Here is a 17,469-nt window from a genome sequence, read left to right as displayed (position 1 = left end):
TGCTCAAGAGGTGCAACAGTAGTGAGTTCACTCAGGAGCTTGTGTCTCAGCTAATTTATGCACAGGGGCACACACTACAGACAGTCAGACTTATTATTTTTCGTATACAGGGTGTAAATTTTAAATTGACAAACCAGAATAACTCAAAAAATAAGCTCCACACGAAAAAATGTGTAGAATCCAAAGTTGATTATTTTGAGGGGGACATCTGCTGGTGCTAAAATTAGCCCGCCACCCCAACCCCCTGGGGGTGGGGTGGGAGGCAAGTTTAAAATTTCAAATGGGAACCTCCATTTTTTATTGCAGTATCAGATTCAACACAAAAAACTACGTACATTTTGTCTTAAACATTTGTTTTGATTCTTGGTAGTTGGCGCTGTAATTCAAGAAAATCCATGTTTCCACTTCTGCGTGGAAAATGGTTACGGATAAATAAAAAATACTTATTTACTTTGTACATTTTGAATCGCTAAAACTAAAACTCTCCCTCTCTCCCCAAAGTGGGGGTTTAAGAGAGAGGAATTAGAGTTTTACAAATGTTGACCCAAATATTTGCTACAAACGAACCGAAAACGTTCGGCTCCTTTTAAGCACCCACACCTTCACTCACTATAATACATCTAAATGAAAACTTTTTACACCACATACCAAGCGTTTGATAATTGAATAGTTCCTCTTGACATCTGCTTTGTCAATACATATATGGTTTCACATGCACAATATAAGCATTACAGTTGGACATAATATTATTTAACCTAAACATACATAACCCTTCTTATATCTAACTGTTGTTAACATGCCAGGTACATACACGGTGCAATTTTTACATATTCATATATAGATTCACTATAACATTTATAACTTTTGCAGAAATCAGCAGTTCAGTACCACTGCATGCCCTTTAAGATTTTAGTTTCGCCTTCATTCTTTGGAAGCATGCAACAATATCTTATTATATATATATATATATATATATATAGAGAGAGAGAGAGAGAGAGAGAGAGAGAGAGAGAGGGAGAGAGAGAGAGTCTGATGATATGCATTAACCACTTTCCTCAAATTTCGTCTGACTCACGTTCCTGTAAATCCAGGTTGTTAACGAAAGAGAAGAAATCTTCATTATGCATTAACCAACACACACAGGCATAGCTATGCTTAAATGTGCCTCTCTCAGGTCTACAAGGAAAGTGTCTACTGATCTACAAGGAATGGTAACAGGGAGTGGCAGGAAGCATTTTTTTTCTGCTGCTGAAATTCATCATTTACACAACATAGAATAATTCAGTAAACTCTTGGCACACACTTTTTTGTATCTTTGTGAAACTACTTACTTAGTGTTTGCTAAACTAATGGCAGAATTCTGGCAGTGAAGTGTCATACAAGCTATCAATATCACTTGTTTGGAAGAAGCTGTAGTGAGTAGAATTCAGTGTACCTAATTTATATCCATATCTCCAAGATACTACTCTTGTATACATAATGTACTTAAATATGTCACTACGAAGATTGTGCGAAGAAACGTAGAAGAACGTTCAGATGGGTCGTGATCCTGTGTAAATGCATCATGAATACTCATATTTAGTGTTCAATCAGTAGCTTGCACTTTTCATATTCAGTCTGACTCCTTGTTGCATTTGTAGTATTAGAACTAAACTTCACTTAAAACATTCTACATAATGTAATCTCTTCATATATGCACACTCAATTTCACACGCACACACACACACACACACACACACACACACACACACACACACACACACACACACATTCAGCAAAATACAGAACTCCTTGAAACACTAGAGAAAGGAATTTCAAATTCACAGGATATGTACTTAGTATGTTTTGCAGAAATGATTAGAGTTTAAATCATGTCGGCATGCGGGTTGAAGGCCAACATCGATATAGCAGCGCAACATCACCTACTGGTAAAATGTGCCTGTAACTCTCGTTGTGGCAGTAAACCAAAGGCAATAAATCAATGCGATTTGAGCAGATGTGCAGGATGCATCACAAACATATGTGCGAATCATACCATCCAGTCAGCGAGTTTGAAAGAGGGCCATTATTGGCATGAGAGAGTGTGATACATCTATGCTGGAAATTGTTGCTCATGTGGACGAAGTGTTTCAGCAGTGCAACAGATGTGGGCAGAATGGTTCACTGAAAGCCGAAGAAGACGACGTCACACCACCCAGCTTCCCCACCCCTACGCAGAGAAGATCGACACCTCATCAGAATGGCATTGCAGGACAGATCTGTGTCCTCCTAAACTCTGGTAGAAACAGTGTAACACATCTTATACTATCAGGGGTGACAGTCCATCGCTGTTTATTACTGTATGGATTATGTGCTTGCCATCCACTTCTCCACCTATCTTTGATGAATGTGCAGAAACATGCTCAGTGGCAATGGAGTATGGAAAGACATCACTGGGGACAGGAGAGTGGCATCAGATAGTGTTTTCAGACAAATCGAGGTCCTGTTTGTTTGAAAATGGTGGCTGCATTTTGCTTCACCACAATTTGGCAAAGCAGCCTCACAGTGACTGCATTCACACAGACATACAACACCATTTAGAGGTGTTATGGTGTGGGGTGCTATGGGGTACAACCACAAATCACAGTTGGAGAATGTCCATGGCACTGTAACTAGTTTGACTTATGTGACTGACATCTTGTGACCCATAACAATACCCTTTCTACACGAGACTCCAGACGCCATTTTTCCAGAAGACAATGTATGGCCACATGTTGCTGTATGTACATGTGCGTTCTTGATGTCACAGGATGTCAGCCTTTAGGCCTGGTCCACCAGGATGCAGATCTGTTTGAGAAGGATGCAGATCTGTCCTGCAATGTCATTCTAATGAGCTGTCGATCTTATGGGGTGGGGGAGCTGAGTGGTGTTACCTGACCCATCTTGTCATGTTCTTCGTTCTTCATTGAATCAGTGAACCATTCTGCACACACCTGTTGCACTGCCAAAATACTGCATCCACATGAGCAGCAATTACCGGGATGGATGAATTACATTCTCTCATGCCAATAATGCACCCTCTTTCAAAATTATTGTTTGAATGGTATGATTCGTGCATACGTTTTTGAAGCATCCTGCACATCTGCTCAAGTCACAGTCATCCACTACCTTCGGTTTATAGAATTGTCACCAACCGAAAATATGTGGGATATGGTGAAACGACAGGTGCAGCACTGTGACCCAATGCCAATCACCACAGATGAACTTTCGAACTAGGTGAATGTAGGATAGACGGCTGTACCACAGGACGCCATTCACGCCTTATACACGTCGATCCCATTATGCATGGAACAAATTATCAATGTCCACGGTGGATCCTGTGCCCTCTGGACAACAGGACACATGATGAACCAAGGTGGCTCAAATGTTAGCGATTTATTCAGAACATAATAATGTATATGTCCCGTGAATATGAACTTATTATTTCTAGTCTTTCAAGGTGATCTGTTTTTTCTGAACATGACTGTATTTACTCATATCGCGGTGTGGCTCGTTTTCTTTGATACGAGATGCCTAGATTCTCCTTCCTACCTTTACCAGGGCATGTCCTTGCATCGTTACCTGGAATAGAAGCTTAATAATAACTTCTAAATTAAGAATGTAGTTGCTCCATGGCTAACTAACGTACACTATCATTTCTCTCCTCACACACACATCTCTTTAGACCAAGTATGTGGATGTGTAAATTCATCAACTCCTTTTTCATTCTCAAAACCAGTCTTTCTTTTATAAGAGCGCAAACATTCATAGCATGTCTGTCGTTTTGACTAACCTTTTTCTGTCCTTCCATACTTGTACTATGATTATACCTGCAATTAATAACTGTTGCTGTAGACAGGCACAAACTCGTAATCTTTCGTTGTTCGTTCAGAATAGGACCACAATCCTGCATTAATATTTCTTTCGTTGTATGTAGATAGTTTCCTTCTAGTGTTTTATTCATTGTGTATACAGGGTGTTACGAAAAGGTACGGCCAAACTTTCAGGAAACATTCCTCACACACAAATAAAGAAAAGATGTTATGTGTACATATGTCAGGAAACACTTAATTTCCATGTTAGAGCTCATTTTAGTTTCGTCCACCTACGCTCAATGGAGCACGTTATCATGATTTCATATGGGATACTCTAGCTGTGATGCTAGAACATGTACCTTTACAAGTACGACAGAACATGTGGTTCATGCACGATGGAGCTCCTGCACATTTCAGTCGAAGTGTTCGTACGCTTCTCAACAACGGATTCGGTGACCAATGGATTGGTAGAGGCGGACCAATTCCATGGCCTCCACGCTCTCCTGACCTCAACCCTCTTTACTTTCATTTATGGGGGCATTTGAAACCTCTTGTCTACGCAACCCCAGTACCAAATGTAGAGACTCTTTGTGCTCATATTGTGGACAGCTGTGATACATTACGCCATTCTCCAGGGCTGCATCAGCGCATCAGGGATTCCATGCGACGAAGGGTGGATGCATGTATCCTCGCTAATGGAGGACACTTTGAACATTTCCTGTAACAAAGTGTTTGCAGTCACACTGGTACGTTCTGTTGCTGTGTGTTTCCATTCCATGGTTTATGTGATTTGAAGAGAAGTAATAAAATGGGCTCTAACATGGAAAGTAAGCGTTTCCGGACACATGTCCACATAACATATTTTCTTTCTTTGTGTGTGAGGAATGTTTCCTGAAAGTTTGGCCGTACCTTTTTGTAACACCCTGTATAGCTACCATGTAAACTTGTAAACATTGTAAATACTAGTGTGGTGTGTAGGTAGGTTTATGTTGTTAGTTATTCTTTCTTCCTCCGTAAATTTTATTTTATTTTAAACCCCCTTACTGTATTAATATTATCCTTATAGTGTAGACTATAGTAATTAATAGTAATTAATTTTAATAGTAATTAACTTATATTAAAACTCCAGAATATAGCTTATTTGGTAGGTGGATGCCAAGTTTCTGTTGCATCTGGCATGCAAATCGTCATGATGGACTGAATTATTTCTGCACATGCACTGTGACTGCTAACCTATGTGTTAATTCCTACCCTGCACGTCCTCTCCCTCTCATAATGTTACTTCATGTGTTTACATATCAAGTGCATTGTCACAATGTGTTTGGGAAATGTACGTGTTGGAGAATGTATTGACACCACTCAATCGTGCTTGAGTTTCAGGTTTCATATAGCCTTTTGACACTAAGCAGAATCTTAAATTACTATAACTCACCTTGCTTCCATTTAAAAACATATAAAACAAATAAAATGAAAATTTTCTCTTAAATTAAAATGAACAGTTGTTATATGTTTATTGTATTGAAATATTTAATTTGTTCATGTACAATATTTTAAGTGGGGTTTGACCTTTGTCCAGTTCTTTTAGTGTAGAAATTTTCTCAGATCCTTGTGGGGATAACGTCCCTTGCCCTTTCCGTTATTATGGTGGCTAATCTGTATGCACCTGGATGTGGGATTTTGGTAACCACAAATGGCCCAGTGTACAAAAGCTGCCATTTACGACTGAGCCTCCCATATTTCATAGATTTAGGGTGTATTCATAGTAATACCTATTGCCCAGTGCACTCTAATCTTTTGTCATACGACTTTTTCCTCCATTCAGCATTTTTCTCCAGGTTAATCAAAGCCTGGCATACCTTTTCTTCAAAAGACATCTCTCCCCTAGGGACGTTGGGAAATGGTTTTTCCCACTTGTCGACTTCTCTCCTTTTAAACATCAATTCGGTTGGTGTGAAACTGGTTGAAGTGTGTGCTAAGTTGTTAGCGATTTGTTGAAACTCTGAGGCAAACTCAATCCATTTCATGTGATTCTGGGGTGTATATGTACATATAAAAGCTGTTAAAGTTTTTGAATATCCTTGCTATTGGGCGTGCGTTGGGGTGAAATATGGATACTAATATATGTTTTATCTTGTTGGTGCTATTAAATTACTTCCATTTTTTGCTTACAAAGTGTGATGCATTGTTCATTAACAATATCTGCGGCTTCCCCACACTCAGGAGAAGATCTTCTATAATCCTCCTAATTATAAAAATTGCAGTCTCAAACCACACTGCATCCAACTTACCATGTTTTGTGAAAACATCGTTAAAGGCAATAACATATTTGACACCTCCCTTCCCTTGAAGATAGGATCCAGCAGCATCCAAGACACCAATTCTAAAGGTTTTGTGGGCAGTATAGGATGTAGTTCAATCAACTTGGATTTGTTTGAGTGCTTTGTCTTTTGGTCAGTAATGCACTTTCGAATTACTTGGAGAACTATTCTCTGAGAGTTGGGGAAATAGCAGTACAAAATGAAATCATCTATGTAACTTTCCAGTAACCATACACACCATTGTCCTAGATTCAGTCTATGTGAATGAAACAGGACTCCCTCGTATATAGTATGGAATTACTTCAAATTTCGTCATTATTTACAGGCATTTTCGACCTTATTTTTTTCCGTCGCTGGTCTCCCCCTTGCAATTGCTCCAAACTTACACACATTTATATAATATCGTTGTTGTATCTAGCCCTGCACAAGTAGAACCCTAATTTCAGAATACTGTTCTGTGAATTCTAAGAATTCATCAAGCCCTTGAGGTAACCTTGACAAGGTGTCTGCAATTATGTTTTGTTTATCTTTGATGTATATGATTTCAAAACTGAACACCTGTGAGTACATGCACCACCTGGCTAACATTCACTGTAATAATCTGCAAGTCAACAGAAAAGAAAGTGCTTGATGGTCACTGGAGATTTAGGTGTGCTTGCCCCATAAGTGGTACTCAAATTTTTTAAATGCCAATATAACCCCGAGAGCCTTGAGTTCTGTCACAGAATATGAAGACTCGGATTCAGAAAGTGTTAAACTAGCAAAACTAATCACCTTAAGTGTTGGTTCCCCATTATCTTCAGTGATCTGAAATAAGCATGCTCCTAGTCCCTGAGAAGAAGCATGTCTACTCAAGCAAAAATCCTGTGACATGTCAGGGTGGTGTAGTACATTTGCACATAGTAAGGCTTTCTTTATTTTGTCGAATTCTGCTTGATGTATTCATGGATTGTTTTTCCTCAAAAGATTCAGGAATGCATCACTATTCAATAACTGGTCTGGAATTAAAAAGTGAAACCAAACTCAAATATGCCTTGAGTTTTTTTATTCTGTGGTGGTGGGAAATGTTTGATCACATCAAAGTTTCCTGGATCTGGTAGTATCCCCTGTGGTGAGATAATATGACCCAGGAATTTCACCTATTCTTTTTTCGTTAAATTAACTGTGACCCTATATTCTGTAAATCAGTATAATACCTGTACTAAAGGCATCATATGTTGTTCCCATGTGGGGGTAGCTACTAAGAGGTCATCAACGCAGAGAGTGACTCTACTGAAGAGTTTTGGTACCAAAGCTTTGTCCAATGTAGAAATGAAAACACTCATGCTCCCATTCAAGCCGAACAGCAAAACAAAAAAATTCATAGCTCCCTCCCCACACTTACAGAGGCTTTCTACTAGTTTCATGTAATGCTATTTAGCAATACAACGCCTTTAAATCAGTTATAGTGAGGTATTTAACGTTCTGAAATATCAGTAACTGTTCTTGAAGGCTGTCAGGGCGTGTCCTCACAGGAACAATTATTTTGAGTATACTTAGGCAATACAAACTTGACTCTACCATTGGACTTGGCGACAGCTAAAATAGAACTAGAATACTGGGAATAGGAGGGTTGTATGATCTTGCAATTTATCATCTCTGCAATTTCTTTCTTCACAGCTTCTCTTATTTGCCCAAGGAATTGAATATGAAAAAAGCTGAAATTCTTGTGTGGATAAACTGTCATTTTATGCTCATAACCTTTTATTACCCCAGTTTGCCTTCTAAATGCTTGCATATACCGATCTATTACTCCTCGTAACCCCTCCTTCTGATCCTCCGACAAACAAGCAGATTCACTTACCTCGGTTTCTGACACTCTTCGGGTTCATGTTTTCTTGAGAAGCTGCTCACCCCTTTGTGTATCAAGAAACAGTTCGTTTGGGTATGAGAATTGTGCTCTTATATCAGTACTCACTTTGAGTGCATTTTCAGTTATGCTAGTTTCAATTAAATTTACTGGTACCTCTGTTCGTTGATTGTAAAGAAAGATATTCCTTGCCCCATGTCAACCTGTGCTTTGTATTGCCTAAAGGTATCTATTCCAGTAAGACAGTTACTACAATTTTTTCACTAGCCGAAAAATACACTTTAGAAAAAAATCGCTGATGGTAATGACTATTAATGGCTGAAGTTTAACTGCTTTTGACTTGCTCCCCACTGTGGTTAGAATACAACAATTCTGAACCAGAAAAGTTGGTACATAACATCGTCTTTGCAACTCATTAAACAGACTTCATGGTATTACATCTGTCAATGCACCTGTGTCAAGTACCACAGGTACATCTAGATTAAATATCCTGGCTTTAATTATAGCTTGCACTGACTCATCATTATCCCTGTCTAAGTTATTTACATCTTCCCAACACAGCTCTTCCTTCATACCTACGTCTTGGTCATAACTGAGAATGTAACTTGGAATAAATTGCATGTCTGCCCCTTTTATTGGCCTGTGAGTGGGGGCTTATAGTGATCTGTTCAAGTTTTCCTTATTGATTGGGGGTTGCCTCTTCATTGTGAGTAACTTCAATTACCTGCATGTTGTGAATTTGACCTCACCAGTTCATGTCCTGTATTGCCATGGAATGAAATCCTCCATGACCTTGATTCCCACTGGATATATAACTGTTATTCTGTTGATTGTAACTGCCAGGTAGAACACTGCTGAATGGTGTATTTGCAGTCAGCTACTGCCACTTCCTGTATAGGTTATTGCCCCTGTGGAGGTACACTGTGAACTTGTTGCCCAAAGCCCCTCTAAGTGGTTTAAACCAGACTATTGTATTTCTGTTTGTAATTTACTTTGAAACCTTGTTTGTACTTTTGATTTCTCGCTTACCATAATTATTCCTTCTATTATTGATGTAGCATGGGGCATGGAGGTACCAACTGTGTTGGTTGTTACCACTGTTGCCATTCTGCTATTGCCTATTTTGCAGAGGGGCACACTGCAAATTAATGTTCTGTGGATGTGACAGCGCCTCTTCATATGTTAGGTCAATTGAGTCAAGTACAGAAGTAGTAGGGCAAAGGGGGCATCAGAGCGTTTTATTAGTGTAGGTTGCGTACATTATGGGCAATCTTATCATTTTTTTGGTTGAAAGGTCATTAATCTATTGTTCTGTTAAGTGGGTTATGACCCCTGGGCATAATCCCTCCTTTGAGAAACCTTCCCCCACAACTCCCTCTCCCCCACCTGCCTCTCACTAGTAAAAGTACACTTTCAGGACCAGAGTTACTCAAATATCCCCCTCCCACTCTATTAATTTGGTAGTCTAATTTATTAAATTGATCAATTAGTTTACCTCTCCCACTCTTGTAAACCCCTGAGCCCTCCTCCTCCCCTCCTCCACCTGGAAACTGGCGGGAAAAAGATTCAGTTGATTGATTGCACTATATGGAATATTGTTTGAACAATTTATTTGATTTGTTTATTTGATTGATTGCAGTATATGGAATATTGTTTGAACAATTTAGACAATATATGGAATATTGTTTATTTAAAGAATTTATTTGATACGAGGTGGAGTATTGAATATAGTTTATTTATTTATTTAAAGAATTTGACAGAACATCGATCGCAATGTAAGGAATATAGTTTAAACAATTTCTCATAGACAAGGCAATGAGCGAAATATTGTTTATTTAAACAATTTATAGGATATAAGGTAGTGTTTGGAATATAATTTATATATTTGTTTAAAGAATTTGTCGGGAAATTGACTGTACTGTATGTTGTACTGTTTATTTAAACATTTTGTGGGTCACAAGGCAGTATGGAATACTTAAACAGTTGCAGCGTTTTTTTATCCCAATCACACAAAGAATACCATCAACACGACCCACCGCACATGATTACACTGTTAAAAATCTTTCGCACCGACCACAGGGCATTGCACACAGGGCCGACCAGTTTGCTATTCCTGCAGGTGCAGGTCACACTATGCCCACTCAGACCCTGTGGCTAACAGACTGGATGTTGTGCTAATTCTCGAACAAAAGTATCACATGACAGCAAACCTTTGATATTTGACACCTCAGTGTGTTGTGTTCTCTCAGCATCCATCAGTTATGTGGTGTAACATGCAATTGACTTGTATACAACTGCATGTTCTGTTTGTGACTTCTCTACTTGCAGTTGTTGACATCAAACATCTCCACACCACTCTCAACAGAGGACTTCCAATGCATGTGTGATGAATCATGTTCATCGATAGAAAACTTATTTCATCACTCTCCACTAGACTAACGAAGATGTATGCATAGGACTCAATTACTCCATCACATCTTGGACATAAATCAAGTCTTCAGTTTCTTATAGGAACAAAGTGACTGTTACAATACTTTTCATATTCGTCCCATGGAAAATGCATGCATGTGAATCACTGGGGAGAGGGCAAATCTAACGATTATTTTAGTACGTTGGTGTATAAGATGGGTTAGATATTATCGTAGAAAATTAAACAGCACTTAGGTATGTCAGCAATATGGGCATATACATATAAGAAACTGAGGAAAAAAGAAGAAAAATGACATAAAATCGGTAAAATTCGACGAAAACCTGGTATAATCAGCAAAACTTAATGTGAAATACGTAAAAATTGAGGGAAATACAGTGAAATATGTAGACTGATGTCAAATACACACGCCTTAATAGTGGAAAGAGGAGGCAGTCTAGAGATGCGGTGTCAAGGCGAAATGACAAAATTATCCCACACATGAACAATACAACCCAACATTGGACCATGACTTCTGTGGGCAAAAGGAAGTTTACCAGGGGCGGTGGTAAACTGAGATAAGACTGTGCTGCTGATCGTGGTGTTTATTTCCTCATAAGATGTCACTATTTCTTTGTATGCATTTTCGGCTGCCAGTGATCATTTTATAGGACTGTTGTGAACATATCATGATTTCCGAACCATAATCGGACTGAACTTTGTGAACAGCTGGCAAATGCACATCTGGAGACTATATAGTGTTTGTGTTACAAAGAATAGATGTTTTCTTTGGTGTACAAGCTAGTAGTTTTATCACTTTACAGTTTGTCACCGTAGTTTGTCGTAGAGAAACTTGCATGGAGAATATATGTCATGTGCTGGGAATAGATTTCTTACATTGGAATGTTGACAGTGTTGCATTCCACATGATTAATAGATCAGAAACTACACCACTCTAACATTATAGTGTGTTTAAATGCAGAACCGTTTAGCTTTTGGAATGGGTTTGTGTTCCATGATTATTTATCTCTTTTTGATATCATCTTGGTATGGACGCCAAACACCGAAACATTACTCCAGAATTGAGAGCACAGTTGATTTACACAAAATGTTTAAACTACGTCCACTTTTAGTTCTATCATGCATAACCCACTCATTTCTCGTTAATGGTCTGTTATATCATCACAGCACTCTCATATCAACTATATATCGACAAGGGGTGCTGATCCCCTTGACATGTGCGGATCTGGAGAGATCTTGTGCATGAGGATGGACGCTCTGAGTAAGTAGGTGTGGAACAGTCTTCGCTGAACAGCAGTTACGGACTTGGCTCGTCTGTTCCTTCACGAGACATGAAATGAAACACATATAGTACCCTCCTACTTCTAATCAGCTGCAAATTAAATCGAGGACAATGTTGAGGGGAGGGTTGGTCAAAGACAGAGATGGGGAATGTCACACAAGATGGCTCTGTGAGTCCCATGCACATAGAGAAAGATGGGCAATCGTAATCGTAAATAATGCACTATGATCGAAGTGCAAGATATATGTAGATCGATACAGGACGCAGTCTGGTATACTTTAGTGTATGTGTTCGAGAATTAACAAGAATGGGCGTATAGAAAAGGCATCTATCTACATTTACAATCTAGTATGTGGTACACGCGGAGTAGTGGAAGGGTGGTTTAGAGATGATACAGAAATTGGGAAGCATGCTGCCACATCATTGGTCTGTATTGAAATTACAGAGACTTGATACAATTTCTAAAATTGATCGCAGTATCCGCTGTGGTGCTTATTACAATACATCATCCCAAACTGACAGCGTCTTTTCCATTCCATCCGTCCACTGGTATGCTGTTGATTACCACATAATGACTGACTGATGCCACTTGTTTGAGATGGGGCGAGTCTCGGTGGGAGCAGCACCTTCCAGGGATGGCCTGCACAAAATAGTGATCGCATACATGACTGCTACATGAGGTATCAATCGAAACAGAACACCTACACGTCTGCCACCAGGTCACTGTGGCAGATGATTTTAAATGCAGAGGTTAGTAATCACCTTCAGGGGGCTGTTTAGAATCGCCCCGGAATACTGCAAACTCTTCCAGCTTCCATCTGTTGGACTGTCTTCCACATTTTTTGTCAATAAGGAACACTGCCTCTGTCGGTTATTTCAAACCTTCTGTATGTTGTGGGAGCAGCATAGTTTACACCATGTGATGTCCAGCTTTCAGTGAGAGGTAATGGATCAAGAAGGTTAATGTCAATGTAACACCTGACACAAACCTTGAAGTCGTGGTAGAAAAAACAAAATGATGGCGGTGTACAAAGCTGTTGTCATACACTGCTTGAATGTGTTAGAGAGGAAAAAAAACAATGCATCAAATACGCTGCTTGAATGTGTTAGAGCAGAAAAAAAACAATGCATCAAACTACTTAAGGCAACGGCCTTGCCGCAGTGGATACACTTGTTCCCGTGAGATCACCGAAGTTAAGCTCTGTCGGGCGTGGTCGGCACTTGGATGGGTGACCACCCAGGCCCCATGCGCTGTTGCCATTTTTCGGGGTGCACTCAGCCTCGTGATGCCAATTGAGGAGCTACTCGATCGTATAGTAGCGGCTTCGGTCAAGAATACCATCCTAACGACCGGGAGGATGACACGGCGGTCGGAAGGTCCCGGTAGGCCACTCGTGGCCTGAAGACGGAGTGTGCGTTTTTTTATCAAACTACTTATGAAAGAACAACAAACGGACCCTTTCTTGCGATTTATAGTCTTTGGGATATGGTCCTCCTACAGTACTGGTGATGAAACTTTACACTGGTTGGTGGAAGCGACTTTGATCACATACAACTTGCTCCAACATCTATAAATTTAATAAGATGGCCACATCTGCTCAATGCCAGCACACAGACGATATTGGTTTTAGATATATCCGAAGACAGGGGCGCAGTAATATCATATCGAGTTCTCTGGTGGGTGATGTTAGTGGAATTTTTATAGTTCGTAGTTTTTCTGTTAGATGGTGCAAAGTGACAAGGAGGGAGAGAATATGACAGACATAAATGCACCCTGAGAAGCGCCGATCTCCTTGAGTCCACAGTAACTATATGTAGTTTGGAGACACACAACAATGCAGAGTAAAATCCTCATCCTTCTTCCAGTTTCTGTATTATGTGGAGTCTTCCTAATTTTCCTGATGAGCAATACCACCATTACTGCTCGTACTGTTTTTTCAACTACCTCGTGTTGCAGGAGAAGCTTCGTTTGGTGCTAGCCTCACACATCGCACACGATTGGCAGAGTTACGTCAACATGTTCCCATTTCCACCCAGTAGCCAAAACAAGATACTGCCACATTAACTCAGCTCATTCTGTTTCTCCACGGGATGCAGAGTATATTCGATACGGTATAGTGTTCCCTGGCTTCCGTTCAGTTCTGACTTAAATTGGAGTGATCATATGGACAAAGCTGCAGGGAGGATGGGGCAGTGACTGAGAAACAGCTACAAGATGCAGAGGGACTGTCTAAAACCACGTTGTATTTTTCTGTATGGGATCCTTAGGAGATAGGTCCAGAAAGGTGACTCATTTCGAGGTATGAGAGTGGCACAAATGTGTTCCGTCAGTGGCTGTAATCACTGAAAGATGTCTCCATAGGATTGAACGTAAGTATGTTTTTGAATGAATAGATTTGATTCCAAATTGAAGACAGTGTTTCTACCATAACGCATAACACTATCAGTGAATCTTGTGTGCGCCTGTAGAACCAAGACCGCAGGGTGACGGTAACATAGTCGTTGTGATTGCGTTTCTAACATCTGATCGCTTATGAGACCATTACGTCTCTCTTCCTAGGAGACATTGGTACCCCTCTCAAGAAAAACAAATGAGGCCTCTCAAGAAAAACAAATGAGGCATGTCCATCCATCGCAGATTTTTGCTCAATATTGTTTGGTGCCACCAGCAATAAATTGTTGGCGAATTATTATACTTAGTAGGGGACGCGTGATAGATTCGATGTGATCGGCAGGCTTATAAAGTTTGTGTTGCGGTGTAAAATTATTGTGGCCATTGTTCTGACATGTGCACAGAAAACGACCATGAGAGGTAGAGCTGGAAGCATGGACTTGGGAGATTGTAATTTCAACGCGCCGATACTCGCATGAGAGGACGAAAGATTTTACGTGAAAAATTGTGTCCGGTTATAAAAGGGATATAGATATTGAAATTTCTAGAGTCACAACCGTCAAGGGGAGGTACTTCCAATACTTTGTTCATTATCAAACGGTAATCATCAGATTAGTGGTGTAATCGTAATATTTAATTGTAGTTATAGTAATAAATATGTGGCTGGTTTCCTAGGACGGCACTGTTTGGCATGCAGGGGCCTTTGGTGGAGATAGCCTGTGGCTGGAACAAATGGGCATTTCTGGATTAAGACGAGCGAGGTGGCGCAGTGGTTAGACACTGGACTCGCATTCGGGAGGACGACGGTTCAATCCCGCGTCCGGCCATCCTGATTTAGGTTTTCCGTGATTTCCCCAAATCGCTCCAGGCAAATGCCGGGATGGTTCCTTTCAAAGGGCACGGCCGACTTCCTTCCCCGTCCTTCCCTAATCCGATGAGACCGATGACCTCGCTGTCTGGTCTCCTTCCCTGAAACAACCAACCAACCAACCTGGATTAAGTCTCTCACGAGGGATGGGCACAAAGAAAAGTTCCGGCCAGCTGGCTAGTCGATTCTTGCCCACAGCTGCAAGGGCAGGCCCCACCGATGGCCCTCACTGGACAGCTGAATAGTGAACTAATACTCAGCGTACGTTGGGCTGTCTCCTCCATAAAGTGTGATGAATGTTTTCTCTGTGGAAAACTGAACGATTGAGTATCGATCACTGCCAAGTGCTTGCACTGGACCTATTAATAACATCCGAATTCCTGCCACTCCAACCATCCTCAGATGCCCTCCATGGCCGGGGGTGGTGCACTCTGGCATACACGCACATCTACAACTGCAGCTGCGACTGCGGCGGTAATTTTCTGCGACCTCTGAGCATAGGCACCCTTGGTGTACGAGAGGACAGGCGCACTGCATATGGACATCTGGGAGGTGACTGTGAGGAATGTGTGAGTGTTCCTAGCGATCTCAGGCACCTAATCATAACAACTACTGCTACGGGCAGGATCGTGGTTTAAGTGTGTCTTGTTTAGTGCTTCGCAATACATCACAGTGCATTCTGTCTAGCAGTGCTACTTGCTGTTGTCTCTATCCTATCACGCAGTAGACCCTTCCTCCTCCTCCTCCTCCTTTTCCTCCCGAATGTAACAGAGAGAGCCAATTTAGGAATTCTATAGTGCTTTCAAAACCCAATCACGACATCATAGTCCCGATTGTTAGTGATCTCCGATATCTAGCCATGGGAGCTACCAATACTATGAACTGAATCATGGTTTAAATGTGTTGTGTTTAATGCTCCTTGATACATCACAGTGGACTCTGTCTTGCAGAGGTATTTGTTGTTGTTGTCTCTATACTATCATGCAGTAGGCTCTTCCTCCTCCCCCCTAATGTAGTGTAGAGAACTAACTTATGGGTTATATAGTGCTTTAAAAACCCAATCGCAACATCAAATCCCATATTGAGCAATTTATTATTTCCGATAGTGGTACTGCGGACACACACACCAGTCCAGCCCCTCCACAGATTGTTTAACAACATAGCATGAAGATGAGCTGAAATTTGAAATTTCTAGCTATCTCCAAAGTAATGGACTTCCTATCAAATGACCAAATTCTGTCAGTATCCACAGATAGGAGGCAATGGGGGAAAAATCCAATAGGGTTTGGAAACTAGGCAGTTGCGAGGTCAAATCCTGCCAAATTTTCCAATCCTAGCATCCACCAATTGAAAGCAAGGAAAAACCATCCCACACAAAGGGCATCGATTTAGTTAATTAGTCATTCAATCTGATAGAGTGAGTGAATATTTCCAAGAAAACCACAGACTGGCGTTTACCAGGTAAACACTGCTTTGTATGCAGTTGAATCTGAGCACAGTAAGTGGTGCGCATAAATCCAGCAGTGGCATGCAACAGGGTGTGGCCACTTGAGAGAGAGAGAGAGAGAGAAAGAAAGAAAGACATAGAGGGAGAGGGAGAGGGAGAGAGAGAGAGAGAGAGAGAGAGAGAGAGAGAGGGGATGTATTTCGACAGGAATTTCTCGGGTATCAAATATCAAAGGGTTTCCACTACCTGACGCTTTTATTCAGAGATTAGCGCAAAATTCGGTCTGTCAGTTGCAGGGCCCAAGAGGGCAGAGTGCGACCTGTGTGTGTGAGACTGGTGAAGCGGTCAGCCCTATGTGCAATGCCCTGTGTTCAATGCAAAAGATTTTTAACAGTGTATTTACGTGCAGTGAATTATGTTGATGGTATTCCTTGTTTGATTGGGATAAAAAAACGGTGCAACTGTTTAAATATTCCATACTGCCTTGTCACCCATAAAATGTTTAAATAAACAGTACTCCATAAGTACACTCAATTTCCTGACAAATTCTTTAAATAAATTAATTAACTATATTCCAAATATTACCTTGTATCCCATAAATTGTTTAAATAAACAATATTCTAAACATTGCCTTGTCTACCAGAAAGTGTTTAAAGAATCTTCCATACACTGCAATCGATTTTCTGCCAAATTCTTTAAATAAATAAATAAATAAACTATATTCCATACTCCACCTTGTATCAAATATACTGTTTAGGTAAACAATACTCCACACATTGTTTAAATTGTTTAAGCAATATTCCATATATTGCTTGCAATCGATTTCCTGCCAAATACCCAATCAAATGGGTCTTTTCCCTCCCAAAATTCCAAGTAAAGGAGAGCAGGGGGAGAGCTGGGAGGCTTACTACAGGGGGAGGGGTTAATTAATTGATCAATTTGGATAATTAGTCAATAAGATTGATAGAATGGGAAGGTGCTATTCGAAAAACTCTGGCCTGAACGTGTACTTGTTTCAGCGAGGGGGAGGGGGAGGGTATGAGGTTTCCAGA

The sequence above is a fragment of the Schistocerca americana genome, chromosome 2 (assembly GCF_021461395.2).
Source record: "Schistocerca americana isolate TAMUIC-IGC-003095 chromosome 2, iqSchAmer2.1, whole genome shotgun sequence".
Classification (NCBI taxonomy): Eukaryota; Metazoa; Arthropoda; class Insecta; order Orthoptera; family Acrididae; genus Schistocerca; species Schistocerca americana.
Note: the sequence above shows the minus strand (reverse complement) of the source record.